Below are 25718 nucleotides of genomic sequence, written 5' to 3' on the forward strand. Positions count from 1 at the left end.
CGTCATATATGACTGGATAGAGGTTCTAAATAATTCATAACTGTATTTATAATAACAATACACTTGCGAATTTCGGAGGACATCTTCCAGTCATGGCTGACGGAATAAAACATGCTACCCCAATAAAGTAAAGAAAAGGGTTTCGTTCAAAATTCCGTCTAGATTCTAGAGTTCGATAGAAGAATTTCATAGCTTAACAAAATATACCTGAAAAAGGCCTGAAATTACATTAACCAAAGCGTTATGAAAATAACGCTCAAGATGAGAACAGAAGAATCCAAATAATAACAAAAAAAAAATGAATAAAAATTGTAATATGTGATCAGAGCTGGGGGCAACATTTCACATTCATGTCCAGGCAACATCGGAGCTCACTGCTAGTCTTGAATTATTAAAGTCACTTGTTTATTCCACCACCTTTCAGAATATGCCTATATAACGGACATTGCATCTCGGACAGCACTGCCTGTTTATAACGCTCACAAATTGACTATAATGGAAACAGAATTGTTTGACAGTATTTCAGTAATTCTAATGTTAGTCGTAATGTCTGCTATGGTCAAACAAATAGTGGAAAAAAAAAGACAAAATAATCACGCAATGACACTCATCTCTGTGTTATTTTGATTTTCAAATTTTTGTTATTGCCAATTTATGGCAATGTTTTTTTTTATTTGCACTCGTTTTTACATTAAACAGTGAAAATGAAATAAAAACGTACTAACAATGTATAAAAATATCAGTCACACATTTTGACTACGAAAGACAATGTATTGTAATTCTGAATATCCCATAATACTCGTTCTACAATTTTACATCGATTTTTTTTTTATCATTTTCTCTTTATTTTCTGAATGCTTGTTAGTTGGGAATGGAATCATTCTATTTTTTTTTTGTATTTCCGGGGGGGGGGATACAGAATTGGAAACACAAACGGCACAATCTAGAAAAAATTAAAAAAAAAACGACAGGCTGATACATTTCGCTTCTTTTTCTTTCTTTTATATTCTTTGAAATTTAGGTAAACTTCATTTTTTGGCCAAGACCAAAGTGTAGTATATCATCTGATTCTAGACTTTCTCATTTCTGTTCTCAACGAGGGAGTAATTTTTCTAGAATGAAGCAATTTTTATTTTTGTCCTAATCCCTATTTTCATTAGGTTTGATTTTTCTCACATAAAAAAAACAGATCTTGTGTGTTAGTATGCCCAAGAAAACAAGTCTTTCAGTTAGGTTACCAGAAATAAATTCACAGTTATAATTCTGTATAACTTGTTTTTTTTTATCCCTTTAATAACTGAAAATAGCTAAATCCGAAATAAATAACTGGTAACTATTGAATTTACAACATTTTAACCTGTTCAGTTACTAACAAAGAGACTGAAAATAACCCCAGTTTATAAGACTGGAATGTTCGCTTTTGTTCAGAGGGGTAAGTTTATTGTGAGTTACGATTGGCTGCTAGATTATGAGTCAGCAATCTTTTAGAAAAATTTTCGCTTGAATCAAGCAATATTTACGTATCAACTATTTGAGCCCGACGTTGATTTCACAGCAATATTGTGGCTGCAGGTAGATTCATTATTTTATAACTAATCACAATGCCGAAATACCAAGGCCTAATTGTACTTTGCTTAATCCGTCATCATAACAGGTCCTAATTATAAAGCCGAAAAGGCATAGAAGAGATTGTTCTGCATGGAATATCAACGTTATCTATCATAAAATGAACTTTGTACGTATGCGAGTTCGTTTCCTATGGAGTCGAAAAAGCTGAGCCATTTTTTTTATTATTTCACACGAAGGTATTTGATATGTTTGAGAGTATACTTATAGAGTTTTGTAGCAGAATGCATCTGATAAGTATCGAAAATCAATAATCGAACAAATCCGATTAAAGAAGAAAGTCTGATTTTGACCAAAGTTAACATTTATGCAACCAAGCGCATTTGAAAAGTTTTATCACCGTACAAACAGAAAGGCACATCCTATAAAATCAACTGTAGGTTCATTTATAAGACAGGAGCACTTTCAAAATAATTTTTTTAGAGTACAATTAAACCATGGTACTTGACTTTTATACGTTTAACTTTAATTCAAGTGATTATGTATAAAAAAAAATTCATAAACTCTACCGTTTGTTCTTTGATAAGATAAGAGCGCATTCGAAATGAATGTTTTAGTTTAGAGCACGATTGAACCATGATACTTGACTTTGCATTTTAAAGTAATATCATTATTTACAGATAATATTAAAAAATCAACAGTAGATTTTCTACAGTGCAATGTAGACTACAATATATTGTGGAATCAGTCACCGTGGGAAGAACTGTGAAGCTTTCCCCCGGTACACTAAAGCAGGCCATCAAATGATTTTATGAAGAAATGGTCGATTTCACCGATTTTTATGATAAAAGTATAGTCGGATGGAACATTTGTCGATCCTCAGTCAATCCCGGACAACGTTTGATCTCCCTGTTTGTGGTAATCTAAATAGATACGAGTTAAATAAGTACTTAATCTATGTTCTGTGTAACCATAAAATCAAAATAAGGAAGCTGGCACTTTAACGAAACTTTGCCAAACTTTCAGGAAAAACAGTCATCTATCTGAAACTTCTATCCATAATTTCCCCCACTATTTATCTGTGCCTAAACTTTAACGTAGATTCCATGAACAAAGCTTCTCTCTTAGAACTGCATGCTTGTCCAGCTGACTACAATATGATAGTCTTCAAGTCCAGCATAAACAAGTTCTTGATGAGCCGTTCCCCTTAAGTAATCCAATTTACCAAATTTCCACTATTAACGATTACTATGACATTGTCCCATTGATTACTGTACACTCATAAACTTTTGTCCTCGAGTGGCGTCCTGAGTGGTGACTCATTTGTAAAAAAACGAAAAAAAAAGCGTTACCATTAAAGGGAGACTAAGCTTGCGAGATTCGACTGAAGAGAACAGGTCGTTTTATCCTCGTTCATCACTTACTGATCGATCAGCCAAATGGAGTAGTAAATATGCTTTGCCAGTGTTCATACAAATATTCTTATAATTTTTCATATATAAACAATTATCATTGATGTTGTCTTAAAAATATACTGTTGATTTTTTTATACTTAGAGTGAAAGAGTAATCATGATGGTAGTACTTACACTAATTCACCACACGTCGGGGTCACCAGTTTATGCGGTCCTACTATCAGTTTAAAGAGGTTGTATTCGATGCCAAAGCAAGGTAGGCTTGTCGGTTTATTTCCTCTCCACTTCTTTTTCCACTTTTATTTACTTTTTATTTTTTGATTCTCCGATTTGATGAGTTGAAAAATGGGAAAGAAAGAAGAGGTGGAGTTTCTGTCTGGTTAAACCATGAAAATATATGTTTTTGCTTCTTGTCATAGTAGTAGTAATAGTAGTAGTGGTGGTGGTGATGATGGTGTTAGTACTTATACCAACCCGCTGCAGACTTCCTTCAAATTATTGCCAGACAAAAAAAAGTATTGTTTAACTTTATTATTTACTTTCTCGATTCCTCTCTCCACTTGAATGGTTTCATTTTGGAGTTTAGAAAAAAAAAACACTTCTGGAGGGATATATTATATGTGGTGGAAAATATACATATAAATACAAATTGTCGTTATTATAGAGTGAAGGGTTGTTTTATTTTCTCGGAATTATTTCAGTGTAGTCAATATGTAAATAATAAATTGTTGCTTTATTCAAGAGAAAATTGGTATTGTGTATTGCGCGCGCCAATAAATGACAAATAAGAAAGAAATGAATATCCTTACGTTTGTTTTCTACATTTCTTGAGTTGTGACATTCATTTTAAAAGGATTGGTTTTGATAGCAGACATGATTGAGATGTCGCTCGAGCCATGATTGAATGAAATGCCATTCCAATGGTGGGGGTGGTGGTGGAGGAGGAGGAGGAGGTGAAGGGGGAGGAGGAGGAGGTGAGGAAGAATCTAATAAGAAAAAAATGTCCGTTTTCAGCAAAATATTAACAAAATATGATGGTTTGAAAGAAAAAATAAAAATAAAATAAGTTTGAATCGACAGATGAAAATGAAAAAAAAACACAAAAAAAAGAAATCAGACAAAAAAAAAAAAACAACGACCAATATGGCTAAAAAGAAAGAAAAGGAAAAATAAACAAAGAAAGAGGGAAAAAAAGGTATTGTGTTGTCATTTGATGGGATGGTTTCGTTCAAAGCAAAATAATTGGTAAAATTGATTGCGATCAATCAAATAAAATGATGAGCGAAAAGAAGAGATGGGAAGAAATAGAAAAAAAAAACTACTTGAAATTCATGAAATGAATGAAAATCAAAATGTGAAACATTAAAAAATATAAAATCTTATTGTGTGAATGCAAGGGGAGAAGGTATGAAAGTGTGGAAGAGAAAACGTAAGATAATTGATTACACATGAACTGAAAAATGTATATGTCTGAATAAGAGGAAATAGATATAGAATATATATATATATATATATATATATATATATATATATATATATATATATATATATATATATATATCTTTCTCTCTCGCTTTATATGTCATAGAGAAAGAAAGAGAGTCAGAGGGACACAAGAAGTCACACAGAAAAATAAAAAATAGAGTAGTTATATATAGGGAGTCACAGACAGAGAAAAGTCAGAGAGAGATAGAGAAGTCAGAGAGAGAGCGAGAGAAGTCAGAGAGAGAGAGAGAAGTCAGAGAGAGAGAGAGAGATAAGTCAGAGAGAGAGAGAGATAAGTCAGAGAGAGAGAGAGATAAGTCAGAGAGAGAGAGATAAGTCAGAGAGAGAGAGATAAGTCAGAGAGAGAGAGAGAGATAAGTCAGAGAGAGAGAGAGAGATAAGTCAGAGAGAGAGAGAGATAAGTCAGAGAGAGAGAGATATAAGTCAGAGAGAGAGAAGTCAGAGAGAGAGAGAGAAGTCAGAGAGAGAGAGAGAAGTCAGAGAGAGAGAGAAGTCAGAGAGAGAGAGAAGTCAGAGAGAGAGAGATAAGTAAGAGAGAGAGAGATAAGTAAGAGAGAGAGAGATAAGTAAGAGAGAGAGAGATAAGTAAGAGAGAGAGATAAGTAAGAGAGAGAGAGATAAGTCAGAGAGAGAGAGATAAGTCAGAGAGAGAGAGATAAGTCAGAGAGAGAGAGATAAGTCAGAGAGAGAGAGATAAGTCAGAGAGAGAGATAAGTCAGAGAGAGAGATAAGTCAGAGAGAGAGATAAGTCAGAGAGAGAGAGAGAGATAAGTCAGAGAGAGAGAGAGATAAGTCAGAGAGAGAGAGATAAGTCAGAGAGAGAGAGATAAGTCAGAGAGAGAGAGAGATAAGTCAGAGAGAGAGAGATAAGTCAGAGAGAGAGAGATAAGTCAGAGAGAGAGAGATAAGTCAGAGAGAGAGAGAGATAAGTCAGAGAGAGAGAGAGATAAGTCAGAGAGAGAGAGAGATAAGTCAGAGAGAGAGAGAGAGATAAGTCAGAGAGAGAGAGAGAGATAAGTCAGAGAGAGAGAGAGAGATAAGTCAGAGAGAGAGAGAGAGAAGTCAGAGAGAGAGAGAGAGAAGTCAGAGAGAGAGAGATAAGTCAGAGAGAGAGATAAGTCAGAGAGAGAGAGATAAGTCAGAGAGAGAGAGATAAGTCAGAGAGAGAGAGATAAGTCAGAGAGAGAGAGAGATAAGTCAGAGAGAGAGAGAGATAAGTCAGAGAGAGAGAGAGAGATAAGTCAGAGAGTGAGAGAGAGATAAGTCAGAGAGAGAGAGAGATAAGTCAGAGAGAGAGAGAGATAAGTCAGAGAGAGAGTAAGATAAGTCAGAGAGAGAGAGTAAGATAAGTCAGAGAGAGTAAGATAAGTCAGAGAGAGTGAGATAAGTCAGAGAGAGTGAGATAAGTCAGAGAGAGTGAGATAAGTCAGAGAGAGTGAGATAAGTCAGAGAGAGTGAGATAAGTCAGAGAGAGTGAGATAAGTCAGAGAGAGTGAGATAAGTCAGAGAGAGTGAGATAAGTCAGAGAGAGTGAGATAAGTCAGAGAGAGAGAGAGAGATAAGTCAGAGAGAGAGAGAGAGATAAGTCAGAGAGAGAGAGAGATAAGTCAGAGAGAGAGAGATAAGTCAGAGAGAGAGAGAGAGATAAGTCAGAGTGAGAGAGAGAGATAAGTCAGAGTGAGAGAGAGAGATAAGTCAGAGAGAGAGAGAGAGATAAGTCAGAGAGAGAGAGAGATAAGTCAGAGAGAGAGAGAGATTAGTCAGAGAGAGAGAGATAAGTCAGAGAGAGAGAGATAAGTCAGAGAGAGAGAGAGAGAGATAAGTCAGAGAGAGAGAGAGAGATAAGTCAGAGAGAGAGAGAGATAAGTCATAGAGAGAGAGAGAGAGAGAGATAAGTCATAGAGAGAGAGAGATAAGTCAGAGAGAGAGATAAGTCAGAGAGAGAGAGAGAGATAAGTCAGAGAGAGAGAGATAAGTCAGAGAGAGAGAGAGAGAGATAAGTCAGAGAGAGAGAGAGATAAGTCAGAGAGAGAGAGAGAGAGATAAGTCAGAGAGAGAGAGAGAGAGAGATAAGTCAGAGAGAGAGATAAGTCAGAGAGAGAGAGATAAGTCAGAGAGAGAGAGAGATAAGTCAGAGAGAGAGAGAGATAAGTCAGAGAGAGAGAGAGATAAGTCAAAGAGAGAGAGAGATAAGTCAAAGAGAGAGAGAGAGATAAGTCAGAGAGAGAGAGATAAGTCAGAGAGAGAGAGAGATAAGTCAGAGAGAGAGAGAGATAAGTCAGAGAGAGAGAGAGATAAGTCAGAGAGAGAGAGAGATAAGTCAGAGAGAGAGAGATAAGTCAGAGAGAGAGAGATAAGTCAGAGAGAGAGAGATAAGTCAGAGAGAGAGATAAGTCAGAGAGAGAGATAAGTCAGAGAGAGAGAGATAAGTCAGAGAGAGAGAGATAAGTCAGAGAGAGAGAGATAAGTCAGAGAGAGAGAGATAAGTCAGAGAGAGAGAGAGAGATAAGTCAGAGAGAGAGAGAGAGATAAGTCAGAGAGAGAGAGATAAGTCAGAGAGAGTAAGATAAGTCAGAGAGAGTAAGATAAGTCAGAGAGAGTAAGATAAGTCAGAGAGAGTAAGATAAGTCAGAGAGAGTGAGATAAGTCAGAGAGAGTGAGATAAGTCAGAGAGAGTGAGATAAGTCAGAGAGAGAGAGATAAGTCAGAGAGAGAGAGATAAGTCAGAGAGAGAGAGATAAGTCAGAGAGAGAGAGATAAGTCAGAGAGAGAGAGATAAGTCAGAGAGAGAGAGAGATAAGTCAGAGAGAGAGAGATAAGTCAGAGTGAGAGAGAGAGATAAGTCAGAGAGAGAGAGAGATAAGTCAGAGAGAGAGAGAGATAAGTCAGAGAGAGAGAGAGAGAGATTAGTCAGAGAGAGAGAGATAAGTCAGAGAGAGAGAGATAAGTCAGAGAGAGAGAGATAAGTCAGAGAGAGAGAGATAAGTCAGAGAGAGAGAGATAAGTCACAGATAGAGAGAAGTAAGAGAGAGAGAAGTAAGAGAGAGAGAAGTAAGAGAGAGAGAAGTAAGAGAGAGAGAAGTCAGAGAGAGAGATAAGTCAGAGAGAGAGATAAGTCAGAGAGAGAGAGATAAGTCAGAGAGAGAGAGAGAAGTCATATTATATATATATATATATATATATATATATATATATATGAGAGAGAGAGAGATTGATGGAAGTCAGAAGAGGAAGAGAGAGAGGGATATTGATGGAAGACAGAAGAGGAAGAGAGAGAGAGACAGAGATATTGATGGAAGTCAGAAGAGGAAGAGAGAGAGAGAGATTAATGGAAGTCGGAAGAGAGAGAGAGAGAATGACTGAAGTCAGAAGAGGAAGAGAGAGAGAGAGAATGACTGAAGTCAGAAGAGGAAGAGAGAGAGAGAGAATGACTGAAGTCAGAAGAGGAAGAGAGAGAGAGAGAATGACTGAAGTCAGAAGAGGAAGAGAGAGAGAGAGAGAATGACTGAAGTCAGAAGAGGAAGAGAGAGAGAGAGAATGACTGAAGTCAGAAGAGGAAGAGAGATAGAGAGAGAGAATGACTGAAGTCAGAAGAGGAAGAGAGAGAGAATGACTGAAGTCAGAAGAGGAAGAGAGAGAGAATGACTGAAGTCAGAAGAGGAAGAGAGAGAGAATGACTGAAGTCAGAAGAGGAAGAGAGAGAGAATGACTGAAGTCAGAAGAGGAAGAGAGAGAGAGAATGACTGAAGTCAGAAGAGGAAGAGAGAGAGAGAGAATGACTGAAGTCAGAAGAGGAAGAGAGAGAGAGAGAATGACTGAAGTCAGAAGAGGAAGAGAGAGAGAGAGAATGACTGAAGTCAGAAGAGGAAGAGAGAGAGAGAGAATGACTGAAGTCAGAAGAGGAAGAGAGAGAGAGAGAGAATGACTGAAGTCAGAAGAGGAAGAGAGAGAGAGAGAATGACTGAAGTCAGAAGAGGAAGAGAGAGAGAGAGAATGACTGAAGTCAGAAGAGGAAGAGAGAGAGAGAATGACTTAAGTCAGAAGAGGAAGAGAGAGAGAGAGAGAGAGAGAGAGAGAGAGAGAGAGAGAGAGAGAGAGAATGACTGAAATCAGAGACAGTCGGTTTTTAAACGTGGAAAATATTCAGTTCCGCGCAAAAGGGGCACTCTCGATAAAAATTGTTCCAGTCAAAGAAGATTTTTATACCAGACAGATACATTTGGTTCGAGGCCAAAGACTGAAAAATCCAGGGAGTGAGAATATGAAATTTTCTGAGATAATAACTGAGGATAATTGACAATGCATGGCCTAAAACATTGGCGGTGGAAGGGAGGGGTGGGGATAGACAAGTACAGGGAGATGAAAAGAGAGAGAAAGAGACAGGAGGAGAGGGAATGTAAGTCCCGAGAGAAAAATATAAAAAATCAATGATGCATGATCCGTATTTAATTGCTTCCCACGTTACCAGGACGTGACGCAAGGTGTTTTAATATGTGAATGTTGAGGGGGGGGGGCTGATGAATTCCTTCGTGAAGATAATCTAGAAGGATACAAAAATGTAATGGCAGATCTGGATCAAAGTGTAGTTTCTCCTCTGTTCACCTTTTCTCCGGTCAATAATGGAGAAATCTTTCTAGACCGTGACATTTTTTTGTTAAATCCAGTGTGACCTTTTTTGAGGAGATTGAATTTTTCCCCCATTAAAACTCGACATATATGTCTAATTCTGCCATCGTGAAAAGACTGGGATTTTTCTCACTTGGTCGACAATAAATGATGCCTTTTTCGCCTTGAAAGAGGGGGTAATGCTTGGAAGTGTAGCATCTCAGAACCGATCCAACTCATCCCTTATTCTGACAAAAAATGTTTCTGGTGAACCTAGGAGTGGCTAGGTTTCCAGAATGTGTGCAGGAATTACCCGATAAGGCAGGAAAATTAACCGCAACATGGAGTGAGAAGAAATATGAAAAACAACAACAACAAAAAGCAAACAGTATAATCGTGCGTGTGAAAAAAAGAGAGAAGAAGACAAAGGGAAAGAGAGGAGACAGAGGGAAAGAGAGGAGAAGACAGAGAAGTAGGAAAAACAAAGAAAGAAAGAGAAAAGGAGAGAAAGACACAGAAAAAGAATGAGAGAGAGAAAAAGAATGAAAAAGAGAAAAAAGAGAGAAAAAAGAGAGAAAAGAATGAAAGAAAAAAGAATTAAAGAAAAAAGAATGAAAGAGAAAAAAGAATGAAAGAGAAAAAAGAATGAAAGAGAAAAAAGAATGAAAGAGAAAAATGAAAGAGAAAAAAGAATGAAAGAGAAAAAAGAATGAAAGAGAAAAAAGAATGAAAGAGAAAAAAGAATGAAAAAGAAAAAAGAATGAAAAAGAAAAAAGAATGAAAAAGAGAGAAAGAGAAAAAGAATGAAAGAAAAAGAATGAGAGAAAACGAATGAGAGAAAACGAATGAGAGAAAGAGAATGAGAGAAAGAGAATGAGAGAAAGAGAATGAAAGAAAGAGAATGAAAGAAAGAGAATGAAAGAAAGAGAATGTAAAGAGAAAGAGAATGAAAGAAAGAGAATGAAAGAGAAAAAGAATGAAAGAGAAAAAGAATGAAAGAGAAAAAGAATGAAAGAGAAAAAGAATGAAAGAGAAAAAGAATGTAAATAGAGAAAGAATGTAAATAGAGAAAGAATGTAAATAGAGAAAGAATGTAAATAGAGAAAGAATGAAAGAGAGAAAGAATGAAAGAGAGAAAGAATGAAAGAGAGAAAGGATGAAAGAGAGAAAGAATGAAAGAGAGAAAGGATGAAAGAGAGAAAGAATGAAAGAGAGAAAGGATGAAAGAGAGAAAGAATGAAAGAGAGAAAGAGAAAAAGAATGAAAGAGAGAAAGAGTTTTTCTCTTTCTCTTTCATTCTTTTTCATGAATGAAAGAGAGAAAGAGAAAAAGAATGAAAGAGAGAAAGAGAAAAAGAATGAAAGAGAAAAAGAATGAAAGAGAAAAAGAATGAAAGAGAACAAGAATGAAAGAGAACAAGAATGAAAGAGAACAAGAATCAAAGAGAACAAGAATCAAAGAGAACAAGAATCAAAGAGAACAAGAATGAAAGAGAAAAAGAATGAAAGAGAAAAAGAATGAAAGAGAAAAAGAATGAAAGAGAAAAAGAATGAAAGAGAGAAAGAGAAAAAGAATGAAAGAGAGAAAGAGAAAAAGAATGAAAGAGAGAAAGAGAAAAGAATGAAAGAGAGAAAGAGAAAAGAATGAAAGAGAGAAAGGGAGAGAAGTATAAGTGAAGGTAAAAGGAAAAAATAACCTAAGGAAAAGAAATGGGATGAGTAAGAGAAGAAAGGAGGAAAAGTGAGGAAAGAAATAAATAAATATAAAGGGCCTGGGGGTGAACGAAGGAAAGAGAGTGGGTATAAGTGAATGAAAGTAAAGGAGAGTGAGAAAGAGGGGAGGGTCTCTAGAAAAGAGTGACAGAAAGAGGAAATGAGTGGACAAAAAGAAAAAGCGGATGAGGAGAAGAGAGAATAAAGAATGGCGAAAGAATATGAAGAAAATAGAGTAGAAAAAAGGGTTGCAAATGAAAAAAACGGATAGAAAGAGAGAGGGAGAGCTTGTGATCGAAAGAAAAGGAATTAACGGAGGAAAGAGAAAGAAAAAGAGATGGAACGTGCAAGTGAAGGAAAAGAAGAATAAGGGAAAGGAAGAGAAATAACGAGGGTAGAAAAAAAAAACAGAGCGAGCAAATGAGAAGGAAGAAATAGAAGAATGAAGGCGAGAGAGAAATAAAGGGGATGTCTGAAGAAAAGAGTGATAGAAAAAATACTTTAAGTGAGAAAAAGTGGGATGACAGGGAAGAGAAAATAAGGAAAATAGAGAGTGTAAGAACAAAAGAGGATCTGCCCAGGAGAGAGAAAACTGATGAGAGAGAGAGTGTGTGTGAGAGAGAGAGAGAGGGGGGGAGGGATGGAGAGAGAGATCTTGGGTGTGAGGAGAAAAGAGTTTAGGACATAGTGAGAAGCAGTGAGATAGAGGGAGAGATCAATAGAATCAGAGAAAATGGAGAGGGGAGAGGGAGAGCGAGTAATGTCTAATGTGAATGACAAAAATAGAGAATTATTTAACTAACTACTGAGAGATGCATGTAATTGATGCTTCATGCTCTTGGAGAGAACTTGGCTGTTGCCTTATTAACCATTCCAATATTCTTGTGGAAGAAATGCACGAGAAAATTATGCCAGAAGATTGAAGAGCAGTCATTTTCTCCACTCATTCAAATTATTGAACTTCTGAAGATCTTTAAAAAAAAAAAAAAAGTTCTTTTAATTTCTTCTTCGTTTATTCCTTTCTTCCCATGAAAGACCTAATCATGCAGCAACATTTTCGAATTGCTTTCTCCGCCGTCTAATGAACATTTCAAAACTAAAAACGAAAATGATCGGTACTGATGTCAAAATAAAAAAAAATAAAAGAAATAAAATAAAAAAATAAAATAAAAATAAATGAAAAGCTATCTCAAAAGTTTTTGAATCACTACTCAGTTCTGTTAAAAAAATAAATAAATAAAGTTGTCAGTACAATTATAGAGAAAATAAATGCTTTGGAAACACTGGAGAATTCCCTCTGCCTCATAAGGTCTCATCAACTTTATGTCAACTATCACGTTTGAATCACATCTGAGTCACTATACTTGATTCCATTCTTTGTAGTGGTTGCACTTCAGACAAGAATTTATCACCTCTACCGAAGTACGAGTTATATTTTGAATTACGTTAGGTCTATCGTCAAGTCGCTTGATCAATCGTCACCAAACTTGGTCATGGAACTGATTTAATTTTTGGATATCTTTGTTATGCAGACCTTCCTCTTTTATTTATTTATTTATGTTTTAGCCATTGTCGAATGGTTTTCTACGAATTGATTAGTTTTACCTTTAATCTTCTGCAGGGCAAAGGCATAGACAAGACGAAACGTCACATTTTTGGTGACAACTGCGGTTCAACTCATCGTAGAAATGTGATTTTTACCAAATATGATGTATGATTATGATATTCTTTGAAACAACCTTTTTCGTTTGACCAAATAAAGTTTTTGAATTATCAACGTTTTTATGGCTTAATTTTAGAGACACTTCATATAATACGAACAAGTATGGCCGAAATATGAATTTGATTCATCCTTATATTGTCAGAAAAAGGTAAACAGTATTCAGGTTGTATTCCTTTTTGAGATTTCTAATCTTGACCGCTAATTCCATTTCAACTAAGTTTTTTTCCTTACTAAGGCTTCTACTTATAAAAGGTCCAAAAGCCATTCGAGGATAAGCATTAAATGAGTGCTGTGTGAATTGTAAGAAAACACCATGAGGACTGGTGATGATGCTGGTGATTGGGTAAATTTTAATCATTTAAGAAGACGGCTTAACAATAATTTAACTTATTGTAGTCAGCTGGAAAGCAGCTCTGTAGTATTGTCTTCCCCAGCTGGGTAGTTCTAGGAAAGAAACTTTGCTATGGAAGTTTTATTTAGTTTTAAATAAAGAGAGATAGAGAAAAGAAAACAATTGGCATTGGTTGGAACTGCTTCAGTTTTTATCGTGAATGTAAAAAATAAAAAAAAGATTTAAAGGGGGCGTTCTAAAAATAATGCCTACTAATTTTTTTCCCACCCAAATGGATTAGAAGGGATTGTAAATTGCATTGTTATGATGACTGAACTTATGCATTCACGACCTGAAGTTTCATATCTTTGTTGCAGATAATGCCAGGGTGAGATTCTAAGAAAGCAATCCATGTGACTGGCGTATGCCAGAAGCAGAGAGTCAAGTAATTCCTAGCAACAGTACACTGAGAATGGTGGCGACTATGTAGAAAAATAAATTCTGGAGTGCAAAATCATTTTAATGGTACTACATCTGTCTTCGTAGCTCTTCAATTTTTTAGTTTTACTTTTAGAACAACCTCATAGGTTTCAAATTACAATAGAATTGTTATATTCGACACCAGAGACTCGTGTTATGGCACGTCAACATTATCATTGAGTTATTTTATGCCTAAACCATGTGCATGTTTTATATAAGATTGATTTGTAGCTTAATTTTTATTTGCAGGAATATATATATATATATATATATATATTGTAAATAAATATTCTGTATTACAGAATCGAATAAATCTGCAATATCGCAACACACCCTATCCAAGGCAGTGATTCTATCCTCAGCACAACAGTTGCTCTACTGCCAACTTTGTGAGTGGATACCACCCCAATCTGAACTATAAAGCACACACAAAATGGATAGCTTATCTTAATGAAATTCTTACCTCACAGAGCGGTAAAACTCCATAGCACATACTCTATAGTCATTGCAAAAAAAGAGAAAAAAATTTATACAATGAATTGGAATACAACACGCCAAGTTGTCGAAACTCTTTTCTTAACCAGATCAGGATTGATTGGCAGAATAACACTACAAGATTGCACATTTCTGAGAAAACTTGAAACCCTTGTTTTTGAATTGTAAGACATCGAAGTTCAAGAAACGAAGCAAAGAAAAGAGAAATGTTGCTCCAAACAAAATGGCAGTATCAATCCAGAGAAGATTTGAATTTTAAAAGCACAGAAGAAGACAAAAACAAAACAATAATAAATAAAATAAATGAACAAAAAAAAAAAAACAGAGTTTCCAGTAGGCATCTAATCCAAAGAAATCCCGAGAGCAAATTTTTTTTTTTCTCGCGTGAAGAACGAAAATACATGCAGAATTCTCAAATATCCAGTGTGCTTTATGGAGTGATTCCGGTTTCTGATTGGTCGGTAGCAGAGAATCATTCCATTTGATAGGTCGATTTCTGTCACCCCTCTCTATAACTAGAACATAATTCTTTTGTAATAATACCCTATTTTTATACCAAAAATATTGCAACACTTGTAATTCCAATCCTATTCCTATACTACTGATACATTGGTGTCACAGACCAGAGGACACGATTCCATCACCCAGGCCTCAGACGTCACTCAGAACTAGTAAACCAATGCCAGCAAAATCTACTCAGGCATTGTCCCGGTTACTTTCTCTCAATCAACCATGACAAAATGAACTCATTCGTCCCCAAAGATCATTATGTTTGCATACTAGAAAAGGGGTGTTATAGAACATAACAAGCACTCACCAATATAAATAACCCTAATACTCCATGTGTAAACATTGCTCGAATGAAACCATATTTATATACTAGATTACCCTTCATTCATGGGCTAACTGCCTACCAAATCTTATGTAATGCATTTCTCCATCTAAATATAATGAAATATCTTAGCTTTCATATACGTCAGTTTTAATGTTCTTTTCTAGTTTTAAACTTTAATGCTTTTTCTTTCTTTGAGGGGTTTGATATAGGTTCAGTGCCCCCTACTCTAAACCAAATGGCAAAGTTTGCAAAAAAATAAATATTGTACCCACGTTACACAAGGTGTTACCTAGAATATATATTCCATAATAAGTCTAAGAGTTTATGATTTTACCAAACACATACATATTGTTTACGCTCATGTACATACATTATACATTTAATAATGTAATATAACTGAAAGTTTGATATTACAGAAGTAAAAAAAACGAAAAAAAAAACATCCAAGTTATACAAATAACCAATCCTCATCTCAACAAGGCCGATAGCCATTAGTCACGTGCTCTCGTGTAATGAATGAATGAATGTACGATGGACATGAAATTCTTAAAGATAAACTAAAATGACCGAAAAATGGGCTGAAATGACTTAAATAAAGAACAAGTAAATGACTTAGAATGACTTAAATGAACTTAAGGATGAATTGAATGACCTTAAGAATGACTTGAATGGCTTTGAGACTGACTGGTTGAAAAGTGAGTGATCATTTTACATTAAATTAATACAGAAAAGTGATCCCCCACATTATATCACAATAAGTACAGCATGTAGTAAGAACAGAAACTACACTTTGATCTTGGCCAAAAGGCCAAGAAAAAGGTATCTATTTGCCCCCCCACCGAGCAAATTAGGCACAACACCGATTATTAATGTGAGGAGTGAAGGGGAAATGGGGACCAACTACCTGGGGGGGGGGAGTAGGGGAGCTGGATAGTGACAATTGGTATGAAGGGTTGCCCCTTCATTGACCAAGGTCTCATATGTGAGGCTTCCCCCACACATGGTCTTTGCTTGCAGTATCTGCCGGAACAGATACTGCACTTTGATCTTGTCCAAATGGCCAAGAAAAACTTAACAAGCTAAGAACAGACCTTTGATCTTAACCAAAAAGGCCAAGCACAAAAGTGTTATGGACAGACTGAAATCTAAATAATTAAAACTTTGATGTAGAGCAATTCTTTTCGCTGTTAAATTTTTTGTATCTCACTTAGTTTAAGTTGGTTGGGTGGGGGAAGAACATACGAATTTGGGTGGCTACAGCTAATTGCCCCTTTTCAGTTTTTACTTATTTTGTTATAAAACTGTCATACAGTTGAGTAAAAAACATTGAATTCTATATTTATATAATCTATAAATTAGGTCATGACAGGTACTAACACTTTGAGGCAGAATGGACCTGGGAGTAAGCAAAACTAAAAGGGGACACTACATTCACCACTGAGAACAGTTTTACTGCCATAGAAAGATCGCTGGTGAGGATAAACTTGACTAGTTGATTGAGTTGGGAATTAGGGCATGCCGAAAGGGCTAGTGTTAAATATAACCCAGCCAGGTGTACCAGGAATGTTGCACAGCAGGATAAAAAAAAAAACGTACATGACACAGACATAATCCTGGCCGTAAGAAACATAACAGATTTTATGTTAGGAAATAGAGTAGGCAGAGAGGTGAAGTGCAAGAGGGTGGTGAGGGAGAGATGAACACTTTGTCCAAGGATGATCAAAGGAAGTTAGTGTTCCTATTTACAATGCCTCCCCAGAGGACAGAGTTAGACACCAGGGTCGTTTTTAAACGTGGAGAAAAGGAACAAAAATAAAAATTGTCTCAGTCGTGAAGGATTTCTCCTCCACTGACAGAGAACAAGAAATTGAAGTGCGGCATCTGAAGAACAGATACTGCACTGTGATCTTGTCCCGAAGGCTAGTGTTGTTCTAGAATGTAGCTGTGTTTATTGAGATATGTTGAGACAGGAGATAGACTTTTTACTGAGTCTATAATGTCTGTATGTATCTGACTTGAATAAGAGAAGGATCACCAGAGTACGAACAAAAAATACATATTTATTTAACACGAACGAGAATACAGAAACGTAAACACGCGAGTAGAGTTACTTAGTCAGCAGGCATCGTAATAGAAACGTAATATAATTCCAGTTCCTCTTGAGTTTATTTATTCCTGCCTCTCGTTACCATGGGAGGATGCCAGTCGGTCTGCACTGGCATGACTGTTCAAACTGACCCGTGTTTGTCCAGGAAGTTAGGTGGAACTCAGTAGGTTTCCAGTGCACATTTTATGTGTTAACCGCCTGTGTATTAATACATCGACAGAACTATAACATAACAGAGGATATTCCATATACATATTAATGTGCTGGTCCTGTTTAAGGGGGTCACACTATTAAGGTGAAAGAGTCCAGGTGTTCAAACTATGTGCTCTTAATATTTATTCGTTTCTCCACGAAAACAAAATGTGACGCAAGGTCGTTTTTAATGTGGGCGAGAACCAGCTCCCCCCAAAAGGGGCACTCTGGTAGTGTGCAAAAATAAAATTGTCTTAGTATAGAAAACTTTCCCCGTCTATTTACTAATAACAATTTGATTAAAAATGAAATTGTCTCAATATAGAAAGGCTTCCCCCTCCATTGACCAAGAACAATTTCATTTTGGTGCAGTGTTGGAGCAGACACCGCACCCCGGCCACCAGGCCATGAGAGTGTTCTCTCTGCTCGACGGCATGTCTGGCTTGCATAGTGCCAGACGAATCCATACCATCATAGATATAGGGGCGTTAACTCTCCCAGAACAATAAAAAAAAAATAGATCTTTCATGCATTTGCTTCAGTGGCACGCTTGGGATGAATTCTATTTAACCTATGGATGGGACCCTGACAAGTACTCATACTTTGGGCCAGAGTAGAAACCGGAGAGAGAATATTTAAAGGATACCTTCACATTTGTAATACTCCCAAGTTGAAGCCAAAACACAGAATGCATTTTACTCAAGGCCACCTAAAGTACATCAGAGAGCAAAATGGTTCAAAGGTTTTGATAAGAAGCAAGATGAGGACAGCAGTCGGAAATCCATGGATAACAATGGGAATGACTCATCCTAAAAATACAGGTGTCACTTAGTTTTGCTGTAGAATACAATGAACATTGTTCATTATTAGAAAGTACATATAGAATTGAAATACTCTATAACTTCTTGTCTCAAGGCAATTCCGAATGTTAAAATGTTAAATGTTGTATGTGTAAGAGGTTATTGAAGCATTGTATATCAAGTCAATTAATTGAAGGTAATACAATGCAGAAGTGTAACGAATAGGCACAAGCTGAAGCAAATTAAATGCTGTAATCGTGGAATATAATGCAGACACCACTATTTTATTCATTAATACATGTTTTTTAATTACTCTTATTACATTCTTACTTGCGTCAGTGTGGTCTAATAGGAGTTCCGTATGATGATTTTTGGAAACATTTCGTCAGACGTGCTCTATATCTATTTCCCTCAAGGCAATTCCGAGTCAGAAAAAAGACATTTTTTGAAAATTATATGTTGAATAGTAACTTGAAGCTTCGCTTTGTTCTCAGTAAAACTCCTTAGCAGGCATTAACCAAGTTTGTACTAAAAATTAGTCCCAGGACAAGTATAAGCAATAAATATAGCCTTGACTTTATTTTTCTTTCTTGGGAGGGGGTGGGGGTTATGGTATAGTTTCAGTACCTTTCCTGTTGGAAAATGCGTGACTTACCTGACTAGCACGTGTGCATGATTCAAAGGGTCGATCGTGAAACGAAATGAAAGAGAAAGAAAAGAAAAGCTAACATGGCCAGACAGTTTGTTTTATGGTGAATAATCACATGACTGTGAATGAATGAGACTGCTCTATAAAAGCGGACGTGAAGCGAGCATGAGGCGAGTTGAGAGAAGCCGTGTTACTTATGCGGACGTGTGGAAGTCAGTTGGAAAGATCATTGCATTTGGAAGTCTTGACAACAGTGTCTAATTTAATCGAGAAATTGGTGATTTGAAGTGCAGAATAAATAACATTCGGGTTATTCAATTATACTTCCTATTCTCAAATAGCAAAATTTACTTTAAAAAAAATTGTGTCTACGTTACATATCCTGTTTCCTAGAATATATAACTCAGAAATCACAATAATAAGTCGAATGGTTTAGGATTTTATCAAACAGATACCTCTTATTGACAATCACGCTAGCATAGATCCTTTTAAAACGCACTACTTCATATAACTTAAAAATTTAATAGAGAACAATCTATATTTCTGTATAAAATTTTTGGATCTCATTTATTTAAAAATGCTTTGAAGGAAGGTGCGAGTTGGGTAAACGCATTTCCTAAATGGTAAAGTTTATGAAAAAAATATAGGTTCATGTTACTCACCGTGTTACAGCTAATATATACATATTTATAATGATTGATTCATTAGTGCTGAGAATGAGTTTATCTTTTAGAATGATTGTATGCGGTCGGGTTTCGATCCTGGCTTGAAGTAGTTGCCTGTCTAGCCACACTGATGAGCTTCTCCTTATATTGAGTTGAGCATATTGGGAAGTGATACACGATATACCATTAGCATATAGAGCGATAATCTTTGTGTAAACAAATCGAGCTTATGTATTCAGATGATGTCCAAAGATCGTTAAAGAACTACAACTAAAGTACAATGAAACAATCGGCAGTTGTTTTGCGGAAAACAGCTGCCGATTAATGGTTTGAAGCCTTTACTTTCATACGGGCGGTCGGGCTTCGATCCTGGATTGAGGTAGTTGCCTCTCTAGCCACACTGATGAGCTGTGATACAGCGAAACAGTACTGTACATGGATGACTATATATATATTATTTCATTGTACTTTAGTTGTGGTTCTCAGAAATCAAGGGGGGGAGCTAACATTGGATCTCTATATGAGATATATTGATATTAGAATATTCCATTAGAGTTTAAGTTAGTAAAGAAGTTGACAACATTATTTTTCTCTCTCCCAATTGACCATTCAATTATGTTATAGTATATCTTTCTTCTGGTCACTTGGTCTTAGGAGATTCCAGAACAAGAATTTATTTTGTCTGGTGGAATATCCAGCTTCGTGCTAATATTAATTTCACAATTTCTTGAAAAAGCCATATCTTATTCAGACCATGCTTATTTCATTATTTTGAATATTTGGTCAATATTTATTTCTAATGCAAAGTATCCTCATACCGGGTTGTCCTGACAAACCCCTGTATAGAAAGACAGTTAAAGATAGTGTCAAATAGGCATTAAAATTTTCTCCACTAGGCACTATATATATTAGTGATGGGACGATTCCAATATTTTCCCCAATTCCGATACAATTACCATACTAAATTGTAAAAACACACTTATGAATGGATGATCTAGAGATATTAGTTTTACTGAAAGTTTAAATCAATAAATACAGTGGAGGATGTTTCTTCAACCAAAATCAAATAAAAATGATAATTAAAGGAGTCATTTTGGCATCGGAAAATGGGTTCAAATTTTCCCGATTTTGATACAACCACCCACGAAAGCTTTGATTTTTCCGATTCCCGATTCCCGTGAATCATCCTAACACTAATATATATATATTTACACACACACGTATAATGTTAGCTAAAATATATACTAAAATTCTTAATGACTGGTTCATTAGTTTAGGTGATTATCTTGTACATAGAAAAATATAAGCTATCATGGTCTAGTTTTTCACCTTAAAATGGTAGTTTTTATAAATCAAATAGCTGCATGCTTTGTCTGGGGCGATTTTTATAGAAAAAAAAAATCTTGATACAATTTGATAACATTAATGCTTTAAGGATATCCCTCTCCTGTGATTGTTTTAGTTGCTTTGTGTGAACCAAACCTGAGTCACCATCTGTGATTTCGTGGATTGGGGGTAAAATAAAAGATCGCCTCTGTCTAGAAGGATTTCTTTTTCGCTGATAGAAAATATGAAATTTAGTATTAGAACACACTACTCCTAGCCAAAAGGTCAAGGAGACTTCAAAGTTATCACAAGACGATTTTGTTTTTAACAATTGTAACACATTGGCAAAATCTAAAACTGAGATTTCGTTAAGAAAAGAAAAGCTGAAAACGTTGCTCTGTAAATACATTAAATTATAGTGAAGAATGATAGTGGCTGTCCTCACACAGAAAAAAGAAAGCACCCAACCGCTAAAGGCAGCGAAAGAAGATGAATGAGGCCCAACGATCTGTGTCTTTTAGTTTTTGGTTTTATTGACCTGAGAGTTTGGAGGTTGATGATGGGCGTAAAAAATTTTACAAAAGATGAGGATACAGAAATAAAGAAAGAATAAGACAGTTTGGGAGACGAGATGGGAGGACAGACAGAAAAGCAGACGAATACGCTACGTATATAATCGTATGTACGTCTGTAGAGACATGAATTGAGAGTGTGTATTTTTCATGTAAAAGCACTTCAGAGAAGACGTGAAGCCACTTAATCTAAGGGGCTAACAGGAACAAGCTATGATTATCAAAAAGACGAGAAATGCTTATTTGTCTTAGTTTTTTGTTTTAATTGTTCATACAATTTGGTAACATTAATGCTTTACGGACATTGGATATTCCTTCCCTGTGTTTGTTTTAATTACTTTGTCTGAGTCACACCTGAGTCATCATCTGTGACAATGGATTAGAATAAAAAAGCTATTGAAATAGGAATCTGTATTAAATATCAAAACAGTAAAATGATGGGGACGACTAACCCTAACCCGACGACTAGACGAACGAGTCTAAAGAGCTGGAATAAAAGAAGCATTGAAAAGATCAGAGCACATTTCATAATAGTATTAATAGAAAAGATTGAGACTAGCAACATTATCTTCCATACTTGTTAGCTTTTTATATCAAGTGGTCTCATACCTTGTCTGGTTGGTTGCTTGTTTTTGTTTTACGGCATATCAACCTTTTTCAGGTTAGTTAATGTCGAATCTAGGTATTTTGAGGAACGATTTTTAATAGAGTATATACATTTTTTTTAAAGTCAGATTCTATTTAACCCATAGTTGGGACCCTAACAGGTACTACCACTCCGGGTCAGAGTGGACCTGGGAGCAATGGCAATTAAAGGGTGCCTCCACACTCCCCAAGGCCTTCAAGGTGAAGCCTCGCCATCGGATATAGTTTTAGGTCATATCCAGGACCCATACCTTGTCTGGAGTAAGTTCCATAAAAAGTCATACATAGAAATATTCTTCATATGTGATCTAGTCCAATTATTGGTATCTGTTTTCAGAAAAAAAAAACTGTTTTCGGTTGAATTTAGCTATTTTGGTATTTTTTCTGATCAACCGTTTTTGTTTTCATTACGTTTCAGCATCAGAGTAAGAGTGAAAATCTACCACAATTTTAGATCCTCCTCCTTGGATGCAAAGCATTGTCAAAGAAATATGGTATGAATCAAGTTAAGGTTACTATTTGGCACTGGTAGTTCAGAATTCGATGGACACTACTTACATAAGGTTGAGGGATGTGAATAACAGTTCTTAGGATTTTCAATTTTTACATATAACACAGGCTCACAAATAATAATAGTCAATCATTATCAATAACCGTTAATTATATGTGTGTGAATATAATAACCACTTCCATCAGTAAAGTTTCTTTTCCAGAACTACCCAGCTGTGAAACATAATACTGTGGAACTGCTTCCCAATTGACTATAACATGATCGTTTTCATGTCCAATGTAAATACGCTCTTGTTAGACTTTCCTCTTAAATAATCAAATTCTGCCCAATGTCTATAATCCCACATTGTTATCTTACCGTCTATTTTAACAACTCTTATCCTTAAGTGGCCTCTGGGCCTTGATAATTGGCGCCTTCTTAGTAAAAAAAGGTATAAAAATTACCAGAAATATTATGAAATAATGATTCTTTAATATTCCCTTTCCAAAAGAGAAGATATTTTCAAAGTTTTATGGCAAACATTGAACACTCAAAGTATCTGGGTTGATTGGTTGGTTGTTTTTCTTTTACTGCATATCAACCCTTTTCAGGTTATTTAATGCCGAGTTTTGAAGAAAACAATTTTTAATAGAATATATTTTATTTTTTTCAAATCGGTTTCTATTTAACCCATAGTTGGGTCCTTAACAGGTACTACCACTCCAGGTCAGAGAGGACCTGGGAGCAATGGCAATTAAAGGAGGGTTCCACACTCCCCAAAGCCCGCAAGCTGGGACTTCACCACTGGATATAGTTTAAGGTCATATCCAGGATTAATTTGGATTGAAGTTAACAGAAGACCTAGTATGACAGATTGAGACCCTGCGATGGGGAAAAATCAAGTAGTTGAGCTAGTTTAGCTATGCAGCTTGCATAGCTAAAAAAAAAAAAATTAAAAAGAAAACGAATATAAGGTTGAAACTGTAATTTGTTCAAATAATGGAAAGTTAAATATTTACGATGACAAAAGGAAAATAGGTTACAATGAACAAAACTGAGAAGCACAGAAAATAAGTTGAAATAATCAAGTTAAATAATGGTCACTATTTATGAGACAAAAATAGTTTAGAACAATAAACAAAAGTTGACCGCTTACAAATGTTTGGTAAAAAGTAGGTTAATAATCACGTTGACGAACTGAGTTTTCAGTTACCGGGTGGATCAACTCAGTGATAGATCATGATGACTTACGTACTGGAAAGCTAAAAAGTACTTTACGGACAGGATGTAAAGACGAAGAAGAGAACCTGACAGACGACTCCAAAACTAAACTAACTGGAATAAAGAAGTTGTCTCAGTGTTACTGCTTGGTTAGAAGTTAAGGGTCTTTTTTTTTTTTACAGTACTTGAAACAAGTATCAATCGCCGGAAAACAAAGAGAATTAGGAAACCCAAGGTATGTCCCTTTTGCCGCGATGCTACATCTATTTGTTCTTTTGTGTAGAAGTATGTCACACCCACACACAGATGCATTGACATTTAAGAGACACATTTTAGTGTCTGTGTATACACTCCTCGCCACTAAACCGACATAACACGGATATATTGTGGCTTACATAGGGTAAAGACGGTATAAAGGGTTGACGTGCATATGATGAAGTCTCCCGTTGATTTCGATGTATGAGTTCTGCAACAACCACTAAGTTGCTCGGAAATCAACACAGATGATTTCTTTATAGTGGTGAAGGTTTTGTATAGAATCAATCACATTTTTGGTACAACTACTAATCTTTGTCGGTGCAATAGCTGTCACAAGAGATGCATACCTTAAGAAAGACTAGCAGTGCATCTCTCCTAGTGAATTAAACTCGTCTCCAGATACCAATCTGGAAATTTCTACGTCTAGGCGAGGAACATACAGCCCCTAGCCTTCCCAAATGGTCACCTATCGGGTACTAGCCAGACTTAACGTTGCTTAACTTCGGCGATCTGGCAAGATGTGTGTCAACATGGTTATGCATATTTTGTAAAATGTTGATGTGGCTATGCAATGTGTTCGTGGGAATTGAACCTAGTTTCCCATTTCTATAAAATACTTGCAAGGAACTATTGTGCCAGAGGCAATGCACCCTAAACAAAACGTCGAAATGAACATGCCAGGAAAACATATCCAAATATGAAACTCAAAATAAAAGAAAGACGCTTGAATGAAGTACAGCATTAGCAAGAACGTTTTCAAAGATTGAGATTTGATTCCCAACTGCAACCACTTTGTGAAAATTCCCTCTTTTCAGAGGTAGAAAAATGAAGAAAGAAAACAAAAGAAAGAATGGATCCAATCTGATCTGTGTTTTCATTCAATTATTTTATGTCACCTGAAGCAATAAAGAAAATAAATTATAAAACCGAACGAACCAATGCACACCTATGTGCAATCATATTCTTTGATACGAGATTTGGAAAGTGTCAAAGCCAAGAACTAAATATTGTGGTATTTTTTTTATTATCAGGTTCTCCCATTTTTTTGTTCTTGTTTATTCGTTTTTGGCAGCCATTTTATTGTCTTTCCTTTTTATATTCTTCCAATCTTTTAATCTGTCATTGTCTTGCGATTTCATATTATGACTTTACACTATTTTGTCGACTTTACTGGCACCAATGTAAAAGGCAAATTTTGCTTGTGTTTGCTGCAGAATTATTCAAATTATCTTCCTGGGAGTTACATCAGAGTTATTTCCCTTGGGTTTATTCTGGCTAACAGAAGTCATGTACTCTCCTGTACGAAAGTTAAGAAAAGTCGTTTCAATTTCATGCTGTGATTTTACACTGTGTTCTTTTTATTAACAATGTAAAAGACAATGGTTGCCTTCGTCACAATTTAAAATGTGATCAAATAAAAAAAATGGTGGTGTAAGGCCGAATTATCCGAATTAACTCCCTTGGTTTAAAATCCGACTCATCACACTGGGACTGATTGTGCCCAACATAGAGAGGGTACACTCCTGCTCGAAAATAAGAAAAAAACCGTTCTATGTATGTGCAAAAATTCAGACCAAGGCTCTCTTGTGGCTGGTCTTTTAAGGCTACCACATGCATGGTCTTCACAAACATTGGTAGCAGTCATATTAAACTCCTTAAATCGCAGAGTCATATTTTATTTTTTACAAGGGAATCATATCAAGGCTCAGAGGCCACTCAAGGATAAGGGTTAAAAAGTGTACAGTGGTCAAAAGGACAATATCATAGTAATTGTTATAAGTATAAATTTGGCAAATTGGATTACTTAAGAGGAATGGCTCATCAAGAACTTGTACACATTGGGCTTGAAGACGGCCATATTGTAGTCAGCTGGAAAGGAGGTAAACAGAACAGGTGTGAAGTTCTAAGAAAGAAGCCTTGTTCATAGAATCTACGTTTAGATTTAGGCACAGAAATAGAGTGGGGCAAATTGTTGATAGTGTTTCAGCCAAACGCGTGTTTCTCGTGAATGTTTGGTGAAGGTGGACCATAGATTGGAGGTTGGATGAGCACTTACCATGAAAAATAACGATGACAGAGACAGGCTCACAACTTCTCTTCTGTGAGAAAGAGACTGCAGGGAAAAG

General features: G+C 35.9%; 1 protein-coding gene and 1 pseudogene across 1 annotated transcript in view; both read right to left on the bottom strand.

Moving 5' to 3' along the window:
• LOC145284538 (thrombospondin type-1 domain-containing protein 7A-like) overlaps positions 1-25718 on the bottom strand; it is a 1985627-nt gene that overhangs the window by 1825214 nt on the left and 134695 nt on the right. The gene's annotated exons all lie outside the window — the stretch shown is intronic.
• LOC145285369 (U2 spliceosomal RNA) lies at positions 15362-15488 on the bottom strand (annotated as a pseudogene).

The sequence above is a fragment of the Euprymna scolopes genome, chromosome 9 (genome assembly GCF_053919585.1).
Source record: "Euprymna scolopes isolate OS-2025 chromosome 9, ASM5391958v1, whole genome shotgun sequence".
In the NCBI taxonomy this organism is placed as follows: domain Eukaryota; kingdom Metazoa; phylum Mollusca; class Cephalopoda; order Sepiida; family Sepiolidae; genus Euprymna; species Euprymna scolopes.